This window comes from Mixophyes fleayi, chromosome 1, assembly GCF_038048845.1.
Source record: "Mixophyes fleayi isolate aMixFle1 chromosome 1, aMixFle1.hap1, whole genome shotgun sequence".
Taxonomy (NCBI): Eukaryota; Metazoa; Chordata; class Amphibia; order Anura; family Limnodynastidae; genus Mixophyes; species Mixophyes fleayi.
The window spans coordinates 205457481-205481807 of record NC_134402.1 but is presented as its reverse complement, the minus strand read 5'-3'; the positions used below and the strand labels follow the sequence as shown (position 1 = coordinate 205481807).

Below are 24327 nucleotides of genomic sequence, written 5' to 3'. Positions count from 1 at the left end.
GTGCCCATGGAGTTGGGTCAGTGGAGGGCAAATGGATATCCCAAGATTGCAAAAGTTCTGCTCCATCATCCACAGAGGCAATAATGTGTGTGGAGTTATGTTGTATGATTAGTTTAACTGGGATTGCCCACTGATAATGGATCTCCTGCTCACGTAAGGCTATGGTGATGTTCTGGAAGGACCGCCAGTTGGCAATAGTGGCTGGAGAGAAGTCAGGAAAGAGCTGGAGGACCTGGAGAATCTCAGTCTGTAGATCTGGCAGTTCGTAGAATATTTTCTTTAATGTGGTAGAAATGCACCCGCATAAGTGTATCACAAGGAACAGCCTCCAGGCCGGACCTTGGCTTCGGGAGCTTATGTATGTGATCCATTAGCAGGTGTTAGTCTGAAGCATCTGGAAGAAGTTTTTAAAGAGGTCTTTAATGAAATGCGAAAGCTGAGCTTTTTAGACTGACTCCAGAATACTGCTTAGTTTAAGGTTATTCTGCCTGGATTGTCAGCCAGCTTGTCAGACATGGAGAGGACTTGAGCCTCCAGCCGCTCGTTCGAGGCTATCAGATCATTACGTGACGCCACCAACTCCTCCATCTTGTCCTCAGTATGTGAGGTTTGTCTGCCATGTTCAGTGCACTTGTGCATTAATTTAGTGTATAGAGTAACACATAGCAGACACCAGGTCAGCCTTGAAGAAATTGAGCATAATTTGCATCATTTTGATAGTAAGTAGGCCATTGGGATCAGCTTGAGAAAGGAATTCAGCAGAAGGTGCTGATAAAGGAGGAGGCAGAGATGAACCACTCCTCCTCTCACCAGACCCTTTGTTCTTAGCGATAGTCCCGGTAGAGGTGGAGAGCTTCGGTTTAATGAACAGAATGGCCAGGCCAGTGTGGTGGTTTTATTCTTTTTGGGTCCTGTGACGAAATGAGTTTGATAACCCTGTGAGCATGTCTCATTTCTCACATAATGTGAATTATAGCAAATACTTTTTATAGCCTTCTTTTGTTTCCCCAGCTCACCAGACTATGACTGCATTGTCCAATAACATGTGGCTAAGGGGACATTGTAGTTCAGTGTACATATGTATATTGTTTATTGTATATTGATAACTTGAAGTAAGGTTGCTATTCATTGTCTTTAAAGTGAAGCCAGGGGGATTATGGGTAGGGATCAGGCTGCCATGTGCCTGAGTAGGAAAACTAATTAGTGTCCATTGTTCTCACCAGGCTAGTCCAGACAGGCCATCTAGCAGGGGAGGTTCTCTGAAAGGACAGCTCATCTTCACTCCCCTGTCCAACCCCCTCCCCCCCCCCCCCAGTCCAGCACTGACCAATGGATAAGTAGAATAGACGCAGGGGTTTGCCCAGGGAGGGGAAAGACTGTGGAAATTAGACCTGTGATATATAAGGAACAACTCCAGGGGGGAGGGTGGTGATGCTTGGATTTCATTCAGGAAGGTGCAAGATGGAGTTTTGAATTGTCGTTTTCTAACTCAAATCTATATATGCAGCTGAGAGGGATCCATGGGTCATGAAGTCTGGACAGCAGGTGACTATATCTCCTTAAGTTATTGGGGTAAGGGACAGATGATGTGGTAAATCTGCCTGGCATTTATTTACTGTGTGGACATAATATTTTAGTGTGATTTGTATGACAATAAATATACTGTTGTATTTTTATAACTGCATTTTGCCTGAGTGACCATACGAATCCTAGAAGGTACTGGGTAGCACTGGGCCAGATAAACCCGGTATCTTCACATTTTTGGTGGCAGCAGTGGGATCACTCAGTCCCAGGTCCTATCTGGGTAGAGCTGCAGGGGTACGGTATCGTGATACATTCCAGGGCTCTGCAAAGCAGTTAGCACTAGAAACCAGTTACCACATTATCCTGAACTTACTCCTAAAGGCTTTAAGGTAGAAAGTGTCATGAAAAGCGTTGTGGGCTTTAGGCGAGGGAAGATGCTGCCTAAGTGCCGATTTGATAAGGGGAAGCGCACCCCGCCACAGGAGAGCGGAAGATGGAACCGTGTCTCAAAGAGAGGAAATCACAGTGAGGTGATCCCTGGAAGTAAAATGGGTGTGAGCTCTAGGAGCAAGAGAGCAGATCACAGCTCAGTGTTGAAAAAGTTCCCAAAGGAAGGGATGAAGCAGTCTAGTACACCCAGGAGAAAGGTGTACTGGGATGAAGGACTGTGGGAGTGTCTGCAGGATGGGGATATGGATGTGTTGCACCACCCCACCACAATGCAGCACATTTTGGATTATTGGGATGAGGCGTGCCCAAAAATTATTATGTGGGAAGGAGCCAGTCTACAGGAGAAATTGGAGAACCTGTTGGATGTGTTCCTAATGTTGAAAGAGGAGGCACGTGCCTGTAATTTTCAGGATGAACCAGAATGGGATGATTTTACACATGAAGTTATTTGTACTATGCAGAATCTGGCCAAGGGAGAATCCAGATACAACAATGATCAGCAGTACAAACAAGACGTAAATGGACTATTACAGCACAGGGACATGCCTGATGAATCCCCTGCAAATGTATTAATAGAATCTGTCCCATTAGCAGATTCTACAGATCCACTAGAGACAATGAGTATGGAGGAGCTGATAGTGGAATGCCAGATTCGGGGTGTACCTTACCTGTACTGCACGCACAGGGATATCCTCAAACGTCTTTTAAAAGATCAGGAGAATCCCATCCATGCCTTCAGTGTCTATAGGAAATGGATGCTCACTTTGGGTCCCCACATACCTCTCTGGGAACAAATGCAATGTCTGCAACAGAGTTTTGAAGAAGCAGAGGATGAGGTATGGCGACAAGGACTTACGGACACTGAAATGTGGCAGGATCAGTGTTATCGAGTGAATACTGAAAAATGCCAATTGCAATATCTTTTGTCACACTCTAAAAAAATGGCTGCTCAGTCTGTTAATCAGGGGGAGGTCCATCCCAGTGGATTATACACAGTTGCCCAAGCTACTATCTTGGGGGAGACTGGAGAAGAACTGCTTGGTGAGGATGTTGTACCTCTGACTACTGAAAAAGGATTAGGAGAAATCCTCCCATTTGGTGACTTGGATGGAAAAGAGCTACCAAAATTGGCAGATGAGGAGATGTTGACAGAGGGGGTGTCTGAGAGGGCTCCAGAACAGCAAAATTCACCAGCCCCACATGCTTTGAACCATCGCACTCCAGCTCCAAATCTGGGAATCCAAGACCCAATACCAGAGGCCTGTACTGGACCATCTACTTTGTTTTGCTACCAGGAGGACAAGTCTGTGTCCAATGAGGATTCACACTACCCTGATGCGCCAGAGGCGAGGGAAGTAGTGCAACAGTTGGATGTGGTAGCAGGGGAGGGCAGATGCACACCAACATACTTACAGGGGCACTCACATGTGGTTTGGGAGGGGGACAGAGGATTCCCCATAAGCAAAGAATTAATGGAGCCCCCACGCTTGCCTGCCACTGGGCAGTTGTCCCTTGAGTGTTTAGGGGAGGGGGGATTGGATCTTTGCCAGAAACAAACGGACAAGGAGCCAGAAAGTTTGCCTGCCACTTGGCAGTTTTCACTTGAATATGTGGGGGAGGGGAGCATGGTCTCCAGAAACAGAGGACAAGCCAAAGGACTATTTGCAGTTGGGCAATTAAGGGTGGATAAGGCACACAAGGGATGTTGGACTACAACTCTCCTACCATGGATGTGTGCACAGGAGTGGCCCAGTTTTATTGTTGTCTCATCTTATGACACAGGGCAGCATAAACCCCCCACTCCAGCTGGGTGGGAAGATATGCCTGCAGCCATGGGACCCTGGTGGGAGATTGAGGAACTGTGTACTGCTGTCTACCTTGCCATCAGACCCAGGAGAAACCACAGCAGGCCAGAGATTTTGGACTTGGGGGAGAAAGGTTTACTTGGAGCAAGGGAGCCACTGGGGAACAAGGGCTAAAAAAGTAGGGGAGGTATATGTGACGAAATGAGTTTGATAACCCTGTGAGCATGTCTCATTTCTCACATAATGTGAATTATAGCAAATACTTTTTATAGCCTTCTTTTGTTTCCCCAGCTCACCAGACTATGACTGCATTGTCCAATAACATGTGGCTAAGGGGACATTGTAGTTCAGTGTACATATGTATATTGTTTATTGTATATTGATAACTTGAAGTAAGGTTGCTATTCATTGTCTTTAAAGTGAAGCCAGGGGGATTATGGGTAGGGATCAGGCTGCCATGTGCCTGAGTAGGAAAACTAATTAGTGTCCATTGTTCTCACCAGGCTAGTCCAGACAGGCCATCTAGCAGGGGAGGTTCTCTGAAAGGACAGCTCATCTTCACTCCCCTGTCCAACCCCCTCCCCCCCCCCCCCCCAGTCCAGCACTGACCAATGGATAAGTAGAATAGACGCAGGGGTTTGCCCAGGGAGGGGAAAGACTGTGGAAATTAGACCTGTGATATATAAGGAACAACTCCAGGGGGGAGGGTGGTGATGCTTGGATTTCATTCAGGAAGGTGCAAGATGGAGTTTTGAATTGTCGTTTTCTAACTCAAATCTATATATGCAGCTGAGAGGGATCCATGGGTCATGAAGTCTGGACAGCAGGTGACTATATCTCCTTAAGTTATTGGGGTAAGAGACAGATGATGTGGTAAATCTGCCTGGCATTTATTTACTGTGTGGACATAATATTTTAGTGTGATTTGTATGACAATAAATATACTGTTGTATTTTTATAACTGCATTTTGCCTGAGTGACCATACGAATCCTAGAAGGTACTGGGTAGCACTGGGCCAGATAAACCCGGTATCTTCACAGGTCCCATAACAGAAAAGAGTTAGAAAGAGAGAGAATGGAAGTCCAGGGATCACAGGTGATCTGCCAGAAATTAGTTAGATGGGAGTCAGCGGGCATAGCAGCAGCAGTGGGCAGTGGGATAGTTAGCGTCATGAGGGTACAGGTGGAGATTTCTTCATCAGGTCAGATACTGTGCATCTCAATGGGAGTTAGGTACTGCTGGTGGAGTATTGGGCAGGCACCTCCAACCCCCGTGTGATGGTAAAGATAGGAGTAAGGCCTAAAGTCCTGCAGCAGGGCACAATGCAGAGTTTGAATCCAAAGGCTCAGCAGGTGTATGCAGTGTCGGACTGGGGCATGAAGGGCCCACCAGGGGACTGCAACGCTAGGAGCCCACCAGAGGGGCTGTGGCCAGCCATCATAGAGGCGTGAACAGACACTAGTGGGGGAGTAGTTAGCCCACGAAGGAGAGCTAGCACCATAGTGTAGTATATAAATAATGTAGTGTGTATATAAAGAGTACACAGTGTTGACCTTCCCCTTAGATTGGCAGGTCACCAAAAATCGGGATTGACCCACTAGACCAGACTTGGCTAACCTGTGGCACTCCAGGTTTTGTGAAAGTACAAACCCCAGCATGCTTTGCCAATATATAGCAGCTTTTTGCTGGAATGGTATGCTGGGACTTGTAGTTTCACAACACCTGGAGTGCCACAGGTTAGTCAAGCCTGCACTAGACTCAGAACATTTGACAGACTGTCCTACCTGTTCTTGTCACTTTTATCATCTGTGGCTGCTGGTTTCTTTAGTTGCGGCTTGTCTGGATCCTGGAATGTTGAGGGCCCTATTTGGAAAAAATAATGGGTACATTTAGAAAATTCCAACCAGCCTCGGCATTAAATAAATAGGACCCACAATTAATACTTAGGCCTTCTTCCAGACCCAACATTAAATTAATAGTATTCCCATTTAATAAATAAACCTGATACCCTCCCTCCAAACAGCCCCAGCAATAAATTAATAGCATTTACATTTAATACATCCATTTCCCACAACCATTCCCAGCATTAAATAATATTCACATTTAAAAGATAGCCCTCCTCCCCACACTCAGCCCCACATTCAATTATAGACCCAAAACACCTCAGCATTAAATTAAAGGTCCCATCAACCCCTTCCCTATAGTGTTCTCTGTGCAGCCCCCCTCCCTATAGTTTAGCACAGGCAGCCCCCTCCCTCACTATAGTTTAGCATAGGCAGCCCCCCTCACTATAGTTTAGCATAGGCAGCCTCCCCCTCACTATAGTTTAGCATAGGCAGCACCCCCTCACTATAGTTTAGCATAGGCAGCCCCCCTCACTATAGTTTAGTGTAGATAGGCAGCCCACCTATAGTTTAGTATAGATAGGCAGCCCACCTATATTTTAGAATAGTCAGTCCCCCTATGCCACACATTAGTGCCCCCAACCAATATTATGCCACACAGGAGTGCCCCCAATGTTATCCCACACATTAGTGCCCCAAACAATATTATGCCACACAGAAGTGCCCCCAATGTTATCCCACACAGTAGTGCCATGTTATGCCACACAGTAGTACCAAAAATTCACACTATAGTGTCCCCACTTCATATTATACCTGCAATAGTGCCACCCAATTCATACATATATACATACACATATATATACATATATATATATATATATATATATATATATATATACAAATCATCATCATCGTCACCATTTATTTATATAGCGCCACTGATCCCGCAGCGCTGTACAGAGAACTCATTCACATCAGTCCCTGCCCCTTTGGAGCTTACAATCTAAATTTCCTAACATGCATACACACACACAGACAGACAGAAAGAGAGAGAGATTAGGGTCAATTTTGATAGCAGCCGATTAACCTACCAGTATGTTTTTGGAGTGTGGGAGGAAACCGGAGCACCCAGAGGAAACCCATGCAAACACGGGAGAACATACAAACTCCACACAGATAAGGCCATGGTCAGGAATTGAACTCATGACCCCAGTGTTGTGAGGCAGAAGTGCTAACCACTTAGCCACCGCGCTGCATATATATATATACATATATATATATATATATACACATATAAATACATATATATATACATATATATATATATATATATATATATACGTATTGTGGCAATGGGAGTTGTTTGCCACAGGCCTCTAATAGTGGAATTAGCTATGGTGCTAACTGTCTGCAGGTACAAGGCTGCATACCAAGTTATATACAGGTGTAGCACTGGGCTTAAGTTCAGTAATGTACAGGTCAGAGACATGTGGTAAAAAGTAATTTACTTGCATGATTTAACGTGTTTGTATCCACAGAGCTGATAGGGTTGGCTGTGCTGATTAGGCGTTACAGAACACCCGAGGAGCCATCCTTTAAAGACAAGGTGGGAGTGTCGCCTGTCAGTCATCCAAGCCTGTGGGAGGACACATGTGTATTTAAACCTGGAGTTTTGCTCTTTTCAGGGGTGACTGATGCTGAACCAGTTGGCCAGTCAGTAGGGAGCTGTACTGTGTCTAGTTAGTGTTTAGGGCAGACCTGGGCAAACTCCGGCCCACGGGCCACATACGGCCCGCCAGCCTTCCGAATCCGGCCCGCCGGGTCTGCCCAGGAGATTTAATTAATTTTGCTGCCAGCCACAGGTTCTGGAAGGGATACGGAGCTGGTCGGCGATGCGTGTCCCTTCCAGAGCATCAGATCATGCCGGGGCTGGATACAGCGTAATCCCCTGCGCTGCTGCGTAGGGAGGAAGTGCGCACTGTCCATACACCTCTCCCGCCGCATTCACAGCAGCGCCGCGGAGGAGAGCACAGAAGAGTATGGAAGAAGACAGTAAAAAGGTAAGTATTACCATCAATAAACACAGTGACTGGAACCCCCACCTAGATATTACCCCACTATACCAGAGCTCTATCCGTCCATCTGTCTATCTTTAATCAACATCATGCCGGGTGCAGCAGGGCTGAGGGGCAGCACGGCATGATGCGGATCACCACAGGACAGCGGGCATCATGCCGCTTCCCCTCAACCCTGCTGTGCCCGGCATGATGTTGATTAAAGATGGACAGATGGACGGATAGAGCTCTGGTATAGTGGGGTAATATCTAGGTGGGGGTTCCAGTCACTGTGTTTATTGATGGTGGTACTGTGGGTCACTGTTTTTATTGATATTGGTACTGTGGGTCACTGTTTTTATTGATGGCTGTGCTGTGGGTCACTGTTTTTATTGATAGAGGTGCTAGTAACTTGTTCTCTTCTGTTTTTTATCTCTTCCCAGTAAGTTCTCCTGCCACTGCCATACTGCCAGCTGTCTCGTCCTCTGCTCCTGACCTTCAGACCAAATGGGGGACAATATTCTCACTCACATGCCAACACTGAAGGAAGCCAAACCATCAGCTGATCACCTCCACAGATACTCATCCATGTTAGAAGCACTGCATGCTGAGTTTTCATTGCGATTTCAAGACTTCAAAAGACTTGAGAGTGAAATGGACATGGTTTCTTCTCCCTTCAGCTGCAATGTGGATAATGCACCCAGTGATGTTCAGATGGAACTCATTGACTTGCAGTCTGACACACTTCTGGCAGGTCTGTCCCATTGCTTGAGTTTTACTCATCACTCAAAGAGGAGAACTTTCCACGCATGAGGAGACATGCTCTGAAAATTCTAGTCCTCTTTGGATCTACCTACATATGTGAACAGACATTCTCAGTGATGAAGTTCAACAAATCCAGACACAGATCCTGTATCACTGATGACCACCTCTCAGCTGTTCTTCGCATAGCCACCTCAGATATTCCGCCAGATTTCAGTGCACTTGTTCAAGCCCAAGACAGACTAGATTTCTCCCACTGAACAGGTAAATGATTCTTATATATAATTTGCTGCATTTTATGATGGGCCCTTTATAATGGCCTTTTATAAATTTGGTTCGGCCCTCGAACACAGATCTGATTTTCCATGTGGCCCCCGAAAGAAATTAATTGCCCACCCCTGGTTTAGGGTCACCAGGAGGTGCAAGTAAAAGACAGAAGTTGTGCAATTTATTGTGATGAAAACAATAAATATATTTGATTTATAAAAGAAGTTTTTTCGTGTTGCTGATGTCTACTGGGTATTCTTGCAACAGCAGGTGACAAAAGTGCCAAGAGAAGGGTGTGGTTTTGTTACAAGTGGTGTCAGAAGTGGGATCACCAAGGACAGCCAACGCATAGCTGTCCACCCAACCTCCAGATGCAAAAAGGTGGTGAGTGGCAAATGATTGAATACTGCTATCACACCTTAAACTGTATATGCTGTCAGTTGCAGTGAAGAGGTTGCTATTGCTGAGCAAATAATCTTTTTTTTTTTTTGGTCTGTGGAGAAACAGAAGCAATATTACTGTGAACTATTCAGCATTTGTTTTGGAAAAGGAAAGCAAAATTTTTTTTTTGTATAAAATGGCTGGGCATTGTAGTGCCATGCCTTGTTTATTCACTGAGCTGTGAGTTGGGTGTGGTCCACAAGTCTGCTGTTTTGCCTATGCATTGAAGTTGCTGTTTTACCTGTGTGGGAGACTAATGCACCTGTTTTACTAATTGCCTGTGGAAGTGCTGGACATATGTGAAGCTTGACATTTGAAAGCTGCTAGTACAAAATTGTTTTTACTCCTTAAGATGGGCAAGAAAAAGAACAAAATGTCTCAAAAGCAAAGTGTGCAAACAGGTGTGTCTGAAGTACATTCTCAACAGGAAAACATGGAAAATCAGAGAGGAGAATCTCATGCTCTCTGCACAACCCAAGTGTTACCTGTGTCAGAACATGTGACCAGGGAAGAGTATGATTCTTTAGAGAAAATGTTTATTGAGGAAAACTGCTGTCTTGTAAAAGAAGTGTGGAATTTAAAGCAGCAGAGAGAGCAAGAAAATGTGATTTGTGAATCTGTGGAAAATGAGTTGCATGCATTGCAAAAAGTGTGTGAAGACAGACAAAAATCAGAGAAAGCTCTTAAAGAAATAGTAGCAGAGAAAGACAGAGAAATTGCTGCTTTAGAACAGAAGCTTGTCTTGGCTCAGCAAGAGGTATTCTTAGCAAGAGAGTCTGCAAGAGAACTTGAGGAGTGCAAGTTGGAGAAGCTTGTACTTGTTGAACAGCATGAAAAGCTGGAACAGTTGCTCCAAGAAGAAGAAACTCTGTCTTCTAGGTATGCTGAGGAACGTGACCAAGCAGTGGCCTTGACATCCACTCAGAGGAGTTTGGTGAACACCAAGGATGAGAGCGTCCAAGTGGGTAAACCCAAAATCAAGGGCCTAAAGGGGAACCCTGCTGCTAATTTAGGTCAAGCTGTAAGTGTGCCTGACAGGAGGTGCTCCAGGTGTGGAGAACTTGGTCACTATAAAGCCAGGTGCACTAGTCGCAAAAACCTAGTGGACTGTTCGGTTGGCCAAGCTGGGCCTGTCTTTTCCCTTTGCTGTTGCCATAGTTTGACTAGCGGTGGTTCACCTTTATTTAAAGTGACAATGCGTTTGAACAACAAGATTGTACATGCAGTCATGGACTCTGGGAGTGACATTACGCTGGTTTCCAATTCTGTCCTGGCTGGGGCCAAGATCTCGCGGTTGCCCAAAATGAATGTGCGCTGCACACATGGCATAGTCAGGAGATTAAAAGGAACTCTTTTGGCCATTAGTCTAAAAGGCCAAACTGTGCAGGTAGTGGCTGCTATAGCACCCAAGCTGTCGTATCCAATTGTTCTGGGGCGAGACTTCCCACTCTATAAAGAGTGACATGCCGGCAATTGATTCACTGGTCGGAAGCCCGGTCTTAAAGGATCTGCTAAAAACACCACAATGTCTGAACCTCAATCACTGGGAGCCGCCAAGCCGGAGGACTTTTGTGGTGGTCACGGCAGAACTTTCACAGAAAACTGGACGAACTGAATCTGCGTTGGCGGGTGACATCGCAGATGTGCCCACCTTACCTGTTGGTGACAATATAGACTGGTCTGAATATCCCGAACTGTTACCTGTGCCAAACCTTGCACGTTAACAGAAAAATGATGTAGCTTTAAAGCGTATCTTTAATTTGGCTAGTAATGTTGGGGATATATCAAAGCCTGTCAATTCGACAGACTGTGGGCCATCGTATATTGTTAAAAATAATGTGTTGTTTCATGTGACCTTTGCCCTTCTGCTCCACGGGAGGTTTCTGTCCTCCCTGAGCTCGCCTTAGGACACCTGCGTTACGGTTTGACAGGTGTACCGCCCCAGTCAAACTCCCCACCTGCCACTGTCCTCGGAGCGGGTCGCTAAAGAGAGAAAAGTAGAACAGATGGTAGTCCCACAAAACCATGTACCCTTAGTGCTAGAAGCTGCACACACGCAGGAGAGTGGCAGACACTTAGGGGAAGGTAAAATGAGGGAGAAAGTTCTAAGCAGATATTACTGGCCCGGAGTCTATGTGGCAGTAAAAAAGTTTTGTAGGGCTTGTCCGGAATGCCAGAAGGCCTATCCCGCTGTAACAGTACAACCACAATCAGAAGGAGCTCATAGACGTCCTATTAAGAAAATAAGAGGTTATTAGTGGAGAAAGAGACAGGATGGGCTGTTTCAGAACAGGGTTCTCGGGTATCAAGAAGAGAAGGTCCCAATGAGTGCACTGGTGAGTGTGATTGTGAGGACAGTTAAAGACACAATAGAACTTTCCTTGTCTCAGGCTATAAAATGTCAGGTGGACAAAATGGTCGCAGAGGCTCTCTTCCATAGAGATGCACTCCTCGCGAGGTCTGCGCCACCTTACATGGTGACGCTAGGGGAAGGGATATGTGGCAATGGGAGTGGTTTTCCACAGGCCTCTAATAGTGGAATTAGCTATGGTGCTAACTGTCTGCAGGTAAAAGGCTGCAGACCAAGTTATATACAGGTGTAGCACTGGGCTTAAGTTCAGTAATGTACAGGTCAGAGACATGTGGTAAAAAGTAATTTACTTGCATGCTTTAATGTGTTTGTATCCACAGAGCTGATAGGGGTGGCTGTGCTATTTAGGCATTACAGAACACCCGAGGAGCCATCCTTTAAAGACAAGGTCGGAGTGTCGCATGTCAGTCACCCAAGCCTGTGGGAGGACACATGTGCATTTAAACCTGGAATTGTGCTCTTGTCAGGGGTGACTGACGCTGAACCAGTTGGCCAGTCAGTAGGGAGCTGTACTGTGTCTAGTTAGTGTTTAGGGTCACCAGGAGGTGCAAGTAAAAGACAGAAGTTGTGCAATTTATTGTGATGAAAACAATAAATATATTTGATTTATAAAAGAAGTTTTCATGTTGCTGATGTCTACTGGGTATTCTTGCAACAGCAGGTGACAAAAGTGCCAAGAGAAGGGTGCGGTTTTGTTACAGTGTGTGTATATATATATAAATATATAGATATATTATTATATTGTAACAAAGGGAGGCATTTTTCTGACAAGAGGCAGATAAAGTATACAAACAGAATAAAACATTGGCACAGTTATGCACCTAGGTGGAGATTAAACCAGGTAAAAACATATGTGTAGTTTGGAGTGTGTTAACTTACATGATTTAAAAGCTGCTTCCTCTCAGCAAACAGACAGGGTGTGTCTTAGTCTAAACAGAGCCAGGGATGGGCGTTTCCTTTTAAAGGGAAGGTGGGTGTCAGTGGTGCACGCAGGGGGGGTTTCTCAGTATCTACAAACCCCCCCTGCACTAACTAAGTGGCCTCTGTCCTATACAGCAGCCGCGGCGCTGTCAAAGAAGCGTCCGCGGCGGTGCACAGCAGCTCTCTCTCGGTTTTTTTTTGGGTTGGCGGGGAGAAACCCCCCTGACAATCCTCCGTGCGCCCCTGGGTGTGTCACCTGCCCATCAAGCTAGGCCTGTGTGGAGGAGTGTCAGGTATAAAACCCTGCTTGTTTCATTGTTCAGGGAGATCAACGCAGGGTTAGCTGGCTGATCTGGACAGAGAGCTGGACTATGTATAGTAAGCGTATAGGGTCTCCATAATTGCTGTGCAAGTATACGGTATCAAATATTATTACCATCCTGACAATAAAGAACCATAAAAAGGAAGAAGTTGTTCGCGTGTGCTTCACCAGTAGCGGGCTCTTGCCACAATATATATATATATATATATATATATATATATATATATATATATATATATATATATATATATAAACCCCCCCCCTAGTGGTGTTTTAGTTAAACCTTTACCTCAGTGAATAGAGGAGGGGTCACCTAGAGGGTAAGCTAGAAATTTCTGAAAAGTTACATACACTGGTTACCCCAAGAGAGAGGGGGACACTTCGCATGGAAGAGGCCCTGGAGTGAGGGCTGCTACAAGAGGCAAGGTAGCTGTAGTGTCAGATCCTGAGGCTGAGAGTACACAGAGTGACGTGTCAGAGCACAGAAGACATCATCCCCGCAGAGGAGGGATGAGCTGCAGTTGAGAGGTACACCGAATGTGTCAGAGCTGCATGGAGGAGAAGCTGCCTGCCTATTAGCATCCATGTGAGTGCCCTTGCAGAGGAGGGTGATCTGCAGTGAGTATGGAGTGCAAGAGACATGTAAATTATGTTATTTAAGATCTGGATAACATTAAGAACTGTGCTGGAGAGAGTGAGGAGCTTTATATATTTTTCTTTATTGCTGCAACCATTATGATTATCGTGCTGGATGAAGAGGAGTGTAAATAAAAGTTCAGTTTATCATAGAGATGGTCTGGTTCCCAAATGATTGTGACTTTTATTACACTGCATCACAAAGTGACATCCCCTGTGTCCCACTAACTACAGAGAAACACCTGCATGTGCAGGGACCCCCTGATCATCTACACCCATGCCCATCAGCTAGCCAGGGTTTGAGAAGGAGGTGCACTGTGTACCCTTTGCACCCCACAATACACACAGTGACAGGTGGTTACATATATATATATATATATATATATACACACATATATATATATATATATATATATATATATATATATATATATATATATATTGTGGCAATGGGAGTGGCTGGCCACAGGTCTCTCAGAGTGGAATTAGCTATGGAGCTAACAGTCTGAAGGTAAAAGGATGCAAATCAAATCATACATGGGTGTATCACTGTGCTTAGATTCAGTTATGTACAGGTCGGAGACATGTGATAAAGTGGATATAAAAGGTGATTTGCTTACATGCTTTAACGTGTTTGTTTCCACAACTAGCAGCAGAGCTGATAAGAGTGGCTGTACTGAATAGGCGTTACAGATCACCTGAGGAGACTTCCTTTAAAGACAAGGTGGGAGTGTCGCCTGTCAGTCACACAAGCCTGTGGGAGGAGACCTGTGTATTTAACCATGGAGTTGTGCTCTTGTCAGATGTGACTGACGCTGAACTAGTTGGCCAGTCAGTAGTGAGCTGGTCTGCGTCTTGTTAGTGTTTAGGGTCACCAGGAGGTGCAAGCAAAAGGGATTGCTTGCTGGTGTCATCCTGACAGAAGAAGTGTTATTTATTGTGATGAAAACAATAAATATATTTGATTTAAAACAAGAAGTTTTCATGTTGCTGATATCTGCTGGGTGTTCTTGCAACAGAAGGTGACAAAAGTGCCATGAGAAGGGTGCGGTTTTGTTACAATAAATATATATATATATATATATATATATATATATATATATATATATATACACACAGTGATAGCACAAAAAATATATACAAGTGGCTGAAAGCTACTTACCCGTATGTTGATTGTAGCAGCCTCTCTGCTCCTTGATGCTACTGGCAGCCTCTCAGGCACCCATCAGGCAATCAGCTGACAGCGGGAGGGGAGAGGGTAGGTCACATGATTGCAGCCGCGATCGCATTTGAAGCAACGGGGATGTGGGGGAGGATAGCGGGCTCCCTAGTGGGGACAATGGGTCCCCAGGGGCAGCTCTGCCCACTTTTAAAAGGGGGTGTGGCCGTGAGGCAGCGGGGCCCACCGGTGATTTTTACGGTATCCCGGTGGGCCAGTCCGACACTGGCCATAGCAGATGTGCTCAGCAGGCAGGGAGGCATCCAGAGCGGGATACAAGGCAACGGGACCAGAAAGGCAAGATAAGTTGCGGCTCACACTCCAGCTGGACGGCAGCGATTCTCAGTGCAGGGAGTCTTAGGAGTAGTCCGGATTGTGGCACTTCACCACTCTAGCGGTGCCTGGAGCAATTAAGCAACCTTCTGGTTTGGTGCGAGTGGGTGACGGGCCCCAAAAGATGGAATATAGGGGTCCCTGGTTGCAGAGCTCCAAGCCCAGGTGTCTGCTCAAGCTGGTGGTTAGGCCATGTCTCTATCTCTTCTTTTGTATTGGAGTATGATTGTTTGAAAAATATGTGAATTAAACTGTGTAAAGTGAAAAAAAAAAGTTATTTCACAGGGGAATCCTTCAGACCCTAATTCAATTGCCCCATAGTATCATCGGTGGTAGTCACATCCCCGACTACCTAAACCCCAACAGCAATTAGCCCTGCATGATAACAGCGATGGAGGGTATTCCGATAGTGGTTCCCCCGACAGCTTGCAAAACAGACTTCACATAAATGCGGCGCATAAAGAGGCCATGCGGACAAAATGACGTAAGTATACAGCGTGACACTGTCATTATTGCTATTACGCCGTTCATTTAAGGAGGCGCCGGGTGTAATGCTAGTACACTGAAGAATGCTTGGAAAAAAACAAAAACATTGTATTGTTGCTACACCCGGCACCTCCTTAAATGAACTGCATACTGGAAACACCCACAAGACCTGCCATTTTGGAGATGCTCTGACAACTGGTCTAGCCAGCACAATTTGGCTCTGGTCAAAGTTCGCTCAGATCCTTACGCTTGCCCATTTTTCCTGCTTCTAACAAATGAACTTCAAGAGCTGACTGTTCACTTGCTGTCTAATATATCCCACCCTTGGACAGGTGCCATTGTAAACAGATAATCAATTTTATTCACTTCACTGATCATTGTACATAGATGGGCCACTATTGCTGCAATAGCACTACCCAAATTGACTCTTTCACCACATCTATATTACAGTAATGTGGGTAAAGAGTCAATTGTTTGACGCATATATAATGAAGACACACAAAAATACAACAAGTAGCATTCAGAAAAAAATGTAATGCAGATTCAAGTAAAGTAGTGAGTATAGTAACACTAGAGACAATAGTTTATATTGTGTCAAACCTATTTACATTTAAAATGCTAATGGAATACATCTTTATTGTATACAAATCAACTTTTGTTCCTCACTTTTTTGTTCATTATATATTTTAACAATATCATACTTCAAAGTCTGTTTACAAAGGTATGATGAGCCATACAAATGAAGAAAACGGCAGTTTTCTCTATAAAATGGTTATCACATTATTTATAAAAGGTTCAACGCAGGAGAAATCATAGATTTATTGTGGCTTTTTAAGCTAAGTTTATAATCCAAACGCCATCTCAGGATGGCGTTGGGCACTAGATTGTGCAATGACCCCTATCATTAATTATTATTATTATTTCTATTAGCCTTTATTTATAGGGCACCAAAAAGGGTTCCTAGTGCCGTAGAGTGCATAGTGCAAAACTAAATCAAACAGAACATAGCATTACAGGACAATACAATAAACACGATGAAGTTAAAATCGCAACACAGCTATGAACAGACACACTAGGCAATAATAATGAGTGCATCACAGAACACTTGGAAACTAGAAAGGGGGAAGGAAAAGAGATGGGGGAATGAACTAGAGCAATCTTAACCTGGGCCCAGGAGTGTGGGTGCAGCAAACAGGATCAGAGCCAGTGATTGAAGTTCAAAGATGAGGGAGATGTGGAGACCAAGGGCAGGAGCCCAGTGACAAGGTGCAAAATGAAAATGGCATGATGAAGGCAAAGATAACAAGAGCAGGAGGACATGAGGTAAGAGGGCCCTGCTCGCAAGAGCTTACAATCTAAATAGAGGGGATAGACAATCAGGAGACATGAGACATGAGAATGAGGGTGAGGAATACTTCTTCATGTGCCTACCTCACAAACTCGAGGTGTGATAAAGAGGGCTGGGGAGAAATTAAACAATGGAATGGTAGACTTTACTGAACAAGTGGGTTTTAAGGGATCATTTGAAGTTTTCTAGGCTAGGGGACAGTTCCAGAAAGTTCACTAATGTAAAATAGCGTTTCATCTATATCATGAACCATTTATTGCCCCACACCCACCACCCAGGGGTGTGGGAAGAGCCCTAGTGTATTTTATTTTGTAGACCCCAACGTCCTAGGAAATCCCAGCCTCATGCTTATTAGCCTGGGGCTGTATGTCATTATAGCAGGGGGACCCCCAGCTGCGGGTTCCCCTGTTATAGTTAAACCAACCCCGGCTGGTTAGAGGAGAATTGGGTGGACTCCGCGTTGTTTGTTCCCCTGATTTTCCATCTACGCGCACTAGGGTTAATATGATTGTTTACTGCCGGCAGCTCCAGCGCTGTATAGCCGCTGGACCCGCTGGCATTGCTAATTTAATATAAACATTGTGACTGTTTGTAACCTGACATCTGTCTGACACCTCTGATGAAACTGCCTACCAAAGGGGCGGAGAAATGCGTCAGCAGACGCAGACTAGCCTGGATGCACCTTTCTTCCCTATTTTTCATGTATACACATTTTTTTGCAGACATTAAAAGGAGTTTGGGAACTTCGAATCTTTGGCACAACGATTATACAGCTATTCATTTTTAAAGCAGATCCATTGCAGGACTCGATAAAAGAGACCAGGAACTAACACTAGTCCCTGTAAGCTATAACAATCATTCGGTTGTTGATAAGGAGACCCTTTCTTCTCTGCACTAAATAGTACTAGAGCTCCATGTATAGATTTCTTCATTTCAACTGTAATATTGTATTATATACCTGGGACTTATCGCTGGACACTTCCTTGGATTACTATTAAGATTTGTGAATTTATAGCTGAAGCATCAGTGCCTTATATGTGATCTTATGTGATTTTTGGTGTTATCCTAGATCGTTCAGGATGATTATTGATATTTATTTTATCTATTTTATTAAATAAGCTAATTTTTAGTCACACTAGCGCTGCCACTTGTTTATTCTGTTTTTCCTTATGTTTAGTGTGTAACAAGCCTCAGTACTTGTTACGTGTGGAAAGCTGCATGTGTGTCTTATAGCAACTCTTATATCCTGCCAACTAATTAATACTATTGTTTGATGATTTAATATTTCTTACCAGTGCTTGGTGCGTTGCATTTTACTCTGTAATTACAATGTCTGCATTTTATCAGTGCCAGTCAAATTGAAAGATCGGCATTTACCCTGTCAGCATTTTCATGTCAGCAGGCTAAGTGTTGGTATTTGTTCCGTTGGGAATATGACTACCAACAAGCCTAATTACACCCCACCTCCTACCCCTGGGGCTGGCTGACCAAGCTTTTTTAATCACTTTTATTTAAGTGAGAAATCATGTACATTCATATTTATTAATTAATGTTATATTTTATTTTGGGCCTCACTTTGACAAAGCAATTTTTGTAATTTAGAGACAAAAGGGAGTAGAGAGTTGGGGTGGTAGTTGGACAAGGAGGTGGGGTCGTTTTTTTTTTTTTAGTTTTTTTTTTAAGAATGGGTGAGAGGAGAGCATGTTTGAAGGATGAGGGGGAAATATCAATGGAGAGGGATAAGCTGAAGAGGTGGGCATGATGGGAGCAGGCAATTGGGAAGAGTGATCTAAGGAGGTGGGAGGGAATAGGATTCAGGGGAACAGGTTGAGGGGGGGAATAAGTAGGGAATGGACTTCCTCATCTATGGTGGAGTGGAAGGAGCACATAGGATGATGGCTAGGGAGCAGTGGAATAGGGATATGAGTGAGGTGGGAGAAGGATATTTAATTTCTGATGGAACCAGTTTCAGAGGTGAAAAGGTGGCAAAGTCAGTGGCAGTGAGGGAAGTTGGGAGGAGAGATGGGGGGTAGAGCAAGGAGTTGAAAGTGGTAAAGAAGTGACAGTGGTTGAATGACTGAAATGATATGAGAGACTTGAAGAAGGATTGTTTGGTTAGAGAGAGGGCTGAGCTGTATGAGAAGGATGAACTTAAAATGAAAAAAATCTGCCAGGGAGCGAGAATACCTCCAGTAGTGTTTAGCAGTACATGAGCATTTCTGAAGGATCCGTGTAAGTTTTGAATTCAAAGGTTGGGGTTTGGAATGGCAGATGCAAATAGAGGTGGCAGGGGCAGCAGAGTCAAAGGGCAGAGGAGAAAATGTGATTGTAGAGTCGGAGGAAAGACGAGGGATTATGATTATGTCTGGAGAGAGAGTTTGTATGAAGGGAGAGGTGTAGGCGATCAGAATATGGTGAAGAAAAAGAGATGAGAGTCAGAAAGAGGGAATGGAGAGTTGGAGAAGTCAGAAAGAGCACAAAAGTGAGAGAAGACAAGGTCAATGGAGTGTATCGAGTGGCCAAGACAATGAAGGAGGGAGGAGGTCCATTGCAACAGGCCAAAAGTGAAAAAACTTTAAAGGAAGCTGGGTCAGAGGGGTTATTGATGGGAATGTTAAAAGTCACCCAAGATGAAGGGTGGTCTGAACAGAGATAGTGGGGGAACCAGGTCGCAAAGTCACCAAATAAATGGGAGGTGGGGGCGGTAGCTTATGCGCCACAGAGATGATTAGGGCGGAAGAGATGGATGAAGTGGACCTGAAACTAGGAGAATTTAAGGGAAGTCTATGATATGTAACAGAAGCTACAATTGGGGGAAAGGAGAATGCCCACACCGTCACCCGCATGGTCACCAGGCCTGACGGTGTGGGTGAAGGAGAGGCCCCCATAGGAGAGAGTAGCAATGGAAGTAATGTCATAGGAGGACAGCCAGATTTCAGTGATGGCAAGGAGGGTAAAAAAAAGTTGGATATGAAGAACTCATGAATATAGAGGGTAGTTTATTACAGATGGAGCTGGCATTCCAGTGGTCACAGGAGAAATGGAAGAGGGGAAAGTGAGGAGATGTGGATAGATTGGCAGGGTTACTTGTGTGCAATGGTGTGCTGGGTCTAGGACGCAGGTGAGGGCAGGGAGAGAGGATGGGTAAAGGGCGGTAGTAGTATTTACTGACATTTATACAACTGTAGCCTTTCATATAATTGAACTGCGTATGGCCGGATATTTTATTAAGGCATGCACAGTGGATCATTAAGATCCCAGCTGATCATAGCAGCTGAGGAAGGAGGCCCCTCCTATATCACAGGACTTTTGCATTACATTGCTAATAAGGTCATTTTTAGTAAATTTACAACATTATGCATTGCAGCATTATGCTGCGATACATAATCATGCCTATTGCAGTACACTACACAGATATAATAAATAGAGCCCTTAATATGTAAAAAATAGAAAAGTAATTTAAATAAAGCAAATTTGAAAATGCTGAATAATGGCTGATTACACTGACTCGAAGACCTGCCATTTTAATAGAGATAACTATGCAAAGTACCAATTGTAAGGTTGCAGTAGAAGAAGTGAAACTTGTATAAAATCATTTGATACAGAATTTGTTTTTAAAAAGAAAGAAAGCATATTTGTTCATTTGATGCTATTGTTTTAAACATGTATGTGTATATTTGTAGTTCCATTACCGGTAAAAGAACAGGCACAAAAGTGCCACTGTTTTAATCAGTGAATAGGTTGGGGCTAAAGTTAATATAAATATAAAGTAATCCATCCAATTTGAGAAGAATTGGGAAAAGCAAATTCTATAATACACATATAGAAATAATACATTAGTAAGAAAAACATTAATTAGTAGAACTCAAATAGCTTACCTTGTGAAGTTACCGATTTTTCCCACTTGTGACTTCCACCTTTTCATCCCCTTGCACAATACTGTTTGTTTTTTTAAAGATGGCTGAACCAGAGAGGCGTTTCTATAGTATGTACTGGGCTACAGTTATAATTATAGTCAATAGGAAGTAACAAGTAAAAAGAGTTTTTTCTGTGGTCACAACTAATTTTGGTCTTTACGCTCATAAAACTGTTAACCATTTCTACACAAGTGAAGCTATTATAGCTGTTTGCTCTCTTACTAGGTTTCAATGGAATAATATTAATTTGCTTTATTTCTTATACCTATCCTTAAATTATAAATACAAAATATATGCAGTAACTGCAGAATATATGAAAAGACTGCATTGCTTTTATATCTGATTCAACCATTAATTATGCACACAATAGCACTGCTTAAAGAATGCCAGTCTGCAGAGTTTGCAAATATTGTGAAATTGCTGCTGCAATTTTAAAAATATGTAATTAAGTGTCACCAGATTTTATTTTTATTTTTCAAATTTTTTTTTTATTTTTTTTTTGTGCTTTCTTCCTTGGCAGATAGTAATTCATTGAAAGTACATCTAAAGCTCACACAGCAGTAGAGCAGTGAGGTATAGAGGAAGATGGCCTAGCAGCGAGCTCAATTATAATTTCAGCTTTAAGGATGTATTATGCTTGCTCCTGAGCCACAATTCTCTAGACCTCACAGCTCTCCTTTTCATTTAGAAAAAAAGATATCAGTATGTAACTGTAAATGTAATCAGAGCAATCAAAACAATTACATAGTAACATAGTTGATGAGGTTGAAAAAAAGACACCAGTCCATCAAGTTCAACCTATTTTGGATCTCCTGCGATCCTGCACTTATATTTGAAATTAATCCAGAGTAAGCAACCACCAATCTGTTTCAATTGTGAAAATCCCCCTACTCAATATTGCAGTCCTATTTTTATCCTATATCCACTACTATCTTTCCTTTTAATAAACGGTCGTATCCCTGGATACACCTTTCTGCTAAAAATTTGTCTAATCCTTTCTTAAACATATCTATTGAATCTACCATCACAACCTTCCCTGGCAATGAATTCCATATCTTGACTGCCCTTACTGTAAAGAACCCCTTCCTTTGCTGGTTGTGAAATTTCCTCTACTCTAAACTTAGGGGGTGACCATGTGTCCTGTGTATGGTCCTTGGGGTAAAAAGTTCCCATGAAAGTTCTCTGTATTGACTAATGTATTTGTACATAGTAATCATATCTCCCCTTAGACGCCTCTTTTCTAAAGTAAACATGCCTAAACTGGCTAACCTTTCCTCATAACTTAATGACTCCATACCCTTTATCAATTTTGTCGCCCTTCTCTGAACCCTTTCTAGTTCCAAATTATCTTTTTTATAGAGTGGTGCCCAGAACTGTACTGCATATTGTTAGGAACCCCTCTAGCCGGTACAGCACAACCCGGAGTCTGCTCTGCCAGTCAGGTGTTCACTGGAGCCTCTAGTGGTGGGGACAGACTTGGCCACAGACTAGCAGAGGGTCGTGAAGTGCATACGGACAAGGGAGAACCCAGGAAAGCGGAGTGAAGTCCAGGCAAGGGTCGAGGGCCGACAGCAGACAGGGAATCCAATACACAAGCAGAGGTCAAGGGTCACGAGCAAACAGGAAGGTCGGTAAACACACCAGAGGTCGGGGTCACAAGAAAAACAGGCAGGGTCCAAATCCAGGCAAGGGGTCATACACCGGCAATCCAACACAATATCCAAAGGACAGGAACAAGGAGCAGAGCAGGTCAGCAGACTGGTAACAGAAGCTATAACCGGCAGTGAGGCTGCAGACCTCACTGCCTTAAATACACAGATGGCCCAATCAGGGCTTGTATGCACCCCTGCAGACTAATTAGCAGTACAGTGCCAGACCAATCAGGGCTTGTCCCTGACACACACAGTTGCAGGCTAATGCCTGTAAATTCAGCCCCTATATTAATTAGCCACCAGGCTGTGCCTGTTTTCGCACATGCGCCGGCTTCCAGCACTGCCGCGACGCAGCGATATGTGAGAGGCGTCCGGGCAGGAACCGGAAATGACAATAATGGTTGTTGTTATTATTTAATATATTTTTAAGATATACCAATTATAATCTAGCCTATTGAAATAAGGTATTGGAACTGGTAAAAGAATATATATTATTATCTATGAAGACATTAGAAGATACATATTTGGGTATCGGTCAATTAATATGGATTGACACCTATATGTGGCTTAAAGAAACTGACATGTCCATTTAAATTTGTGATTGGTATTGTGTGTGGGTTTTGCATACAAATTTGTTTATATATACTTTCCATATACATAATTTTATTATAACTGCAGTCAAATGAGATACTATCATTATTTAATACCGTAAAATATTGTTTTTAACTTATGCCCTATTGATGGTTTTATTGAATTGTTTTATTTAGATATTTAACAACTGCTGCAAGGTTGTATCAGCAGATGATAGGAACACTTGCAAAACGGAGTAAACAAGGAGATAATTATAACAATTTAGGTTTGGTTTTAATTAACCAATCAAATTGATACAATAGATATATAAAGCACCTTGATTATGGAAATACTCACTCTTGATAAAGTTCCCTATGGGAACGAAACGCGTAGAGGAGTACTATGAACATCGTGACCAAAACCTCAGTGTAAGTACTGATGTAATTTGTATGTCACAATAAAGTTTTTTATATTGATCCATTGCTTTGGTCTTCCTTGGTTGCCGTGCACGCTTTGGGAAGGCACTGTCGGTGGTTGCGATTATACAGTGTCCAACGCTGGAGGATCTACTACCGTATATGAACTACATTACCCAGCATTACTCACGATTCTTTGATTGGACACTGAGATCACCAGCAGCGCTTACCATCGGGCGGTTGAATTTCTATTCAGGAATACAGCTCTTCCAAACGGATGATACATCTTTACGGACCTTGGAGGACTGATTTATTGTGTGGAACAACATTACCCTCTAGACTTTAGTCTATAACGGTACATTTTATTTTTATTTTCTGGACCACGTTACATTCAAATTTTAGTCCATATATAATATAAACAATACACTGGATCACCCCAAAGGGGTATTTGCTGTATGCTAGCAAGTGCATGGGTGTAACCAAGGTCCACCCAGTGCACGTTTTCATTGACATATGTTAATTGATATGCAGTTTGTAAATGTAGAGTTATATGTTCTATCACTGAGCGCTGTAGGATTTTAATACAGGAACCGGAAATGACATCCCAGTCGTCAAGGTCACGGCCGGGACGCCAGGGGGCACCAGGAGCGAGCCGCAGCGGCTGTAAGTACCACCGCGGCTCGTGACACATATTCAAGATGAGGTCTTACTAATGATTTATACTGTGGCAAAATTATACTGTCTTCCCTTGCATCTATGCCCCTTTTAATGAATGCCAATACTTTGTTTGCCCTTGCAGCTGCTGCTTGACATTGAGCACTATTGCTAAGTCTACTGTCTACGAGCACTCCCAAATCCTTTTCCATTATAGATTCTCCTAAATTTATTACATTTAATTTACAGATTGCATTCTTGTTTTTGATCCCTGAATGCGTAACCTTACATTTATCTGTGTTAAACCTCATATTTCATTTGGCCGCCCAATCCT

At 43.5% G+C, this 24327-nt stretch overlaps 1 protein-coding gene and 1 long non-coding RNA gene across 9 annotated transcripts in view; one reads left to right on the top strand and one right to left on the bottom strand.

The window, feature by feature from the left end:
• MATK (megakaryocyte-associated tyrosine kinase) overlaps positions 1–20744 on the bottom strand; it is a 308995-nt gene extending 288251 nt beyond the window's left edge. For 6 of the 8 annotated variants that reach the window (XM_075204813.1, XM_075204805.1, XM_075204806.1 and 3 more), the window contains exon 1: positions 20663–20744. The gene's annotated coding sequence lies outside the window, so the exon portion shown is untranslated. The remainder of the gene's footprint in view (positions 1–20662) is intronic. The other 2 variants (XM_075204811.1, XM_075204812.1) reach the window with 2 other exon arrangements.
• LOC142148821 (uncharacterized) overlaps positions 13267–24327 on the top strand; it is a 226066-nt gene continuing 215005 nt past the window's right edge. The window contains exon 1 of the long non-coding RNA XR_012690858.1: positions 13267–13290. This is a non-coding gene — a long non-coding RNA (uncharacterized LOC142148821). The remainder of the gene's footprint in view (positions 13291–24327) is intronic.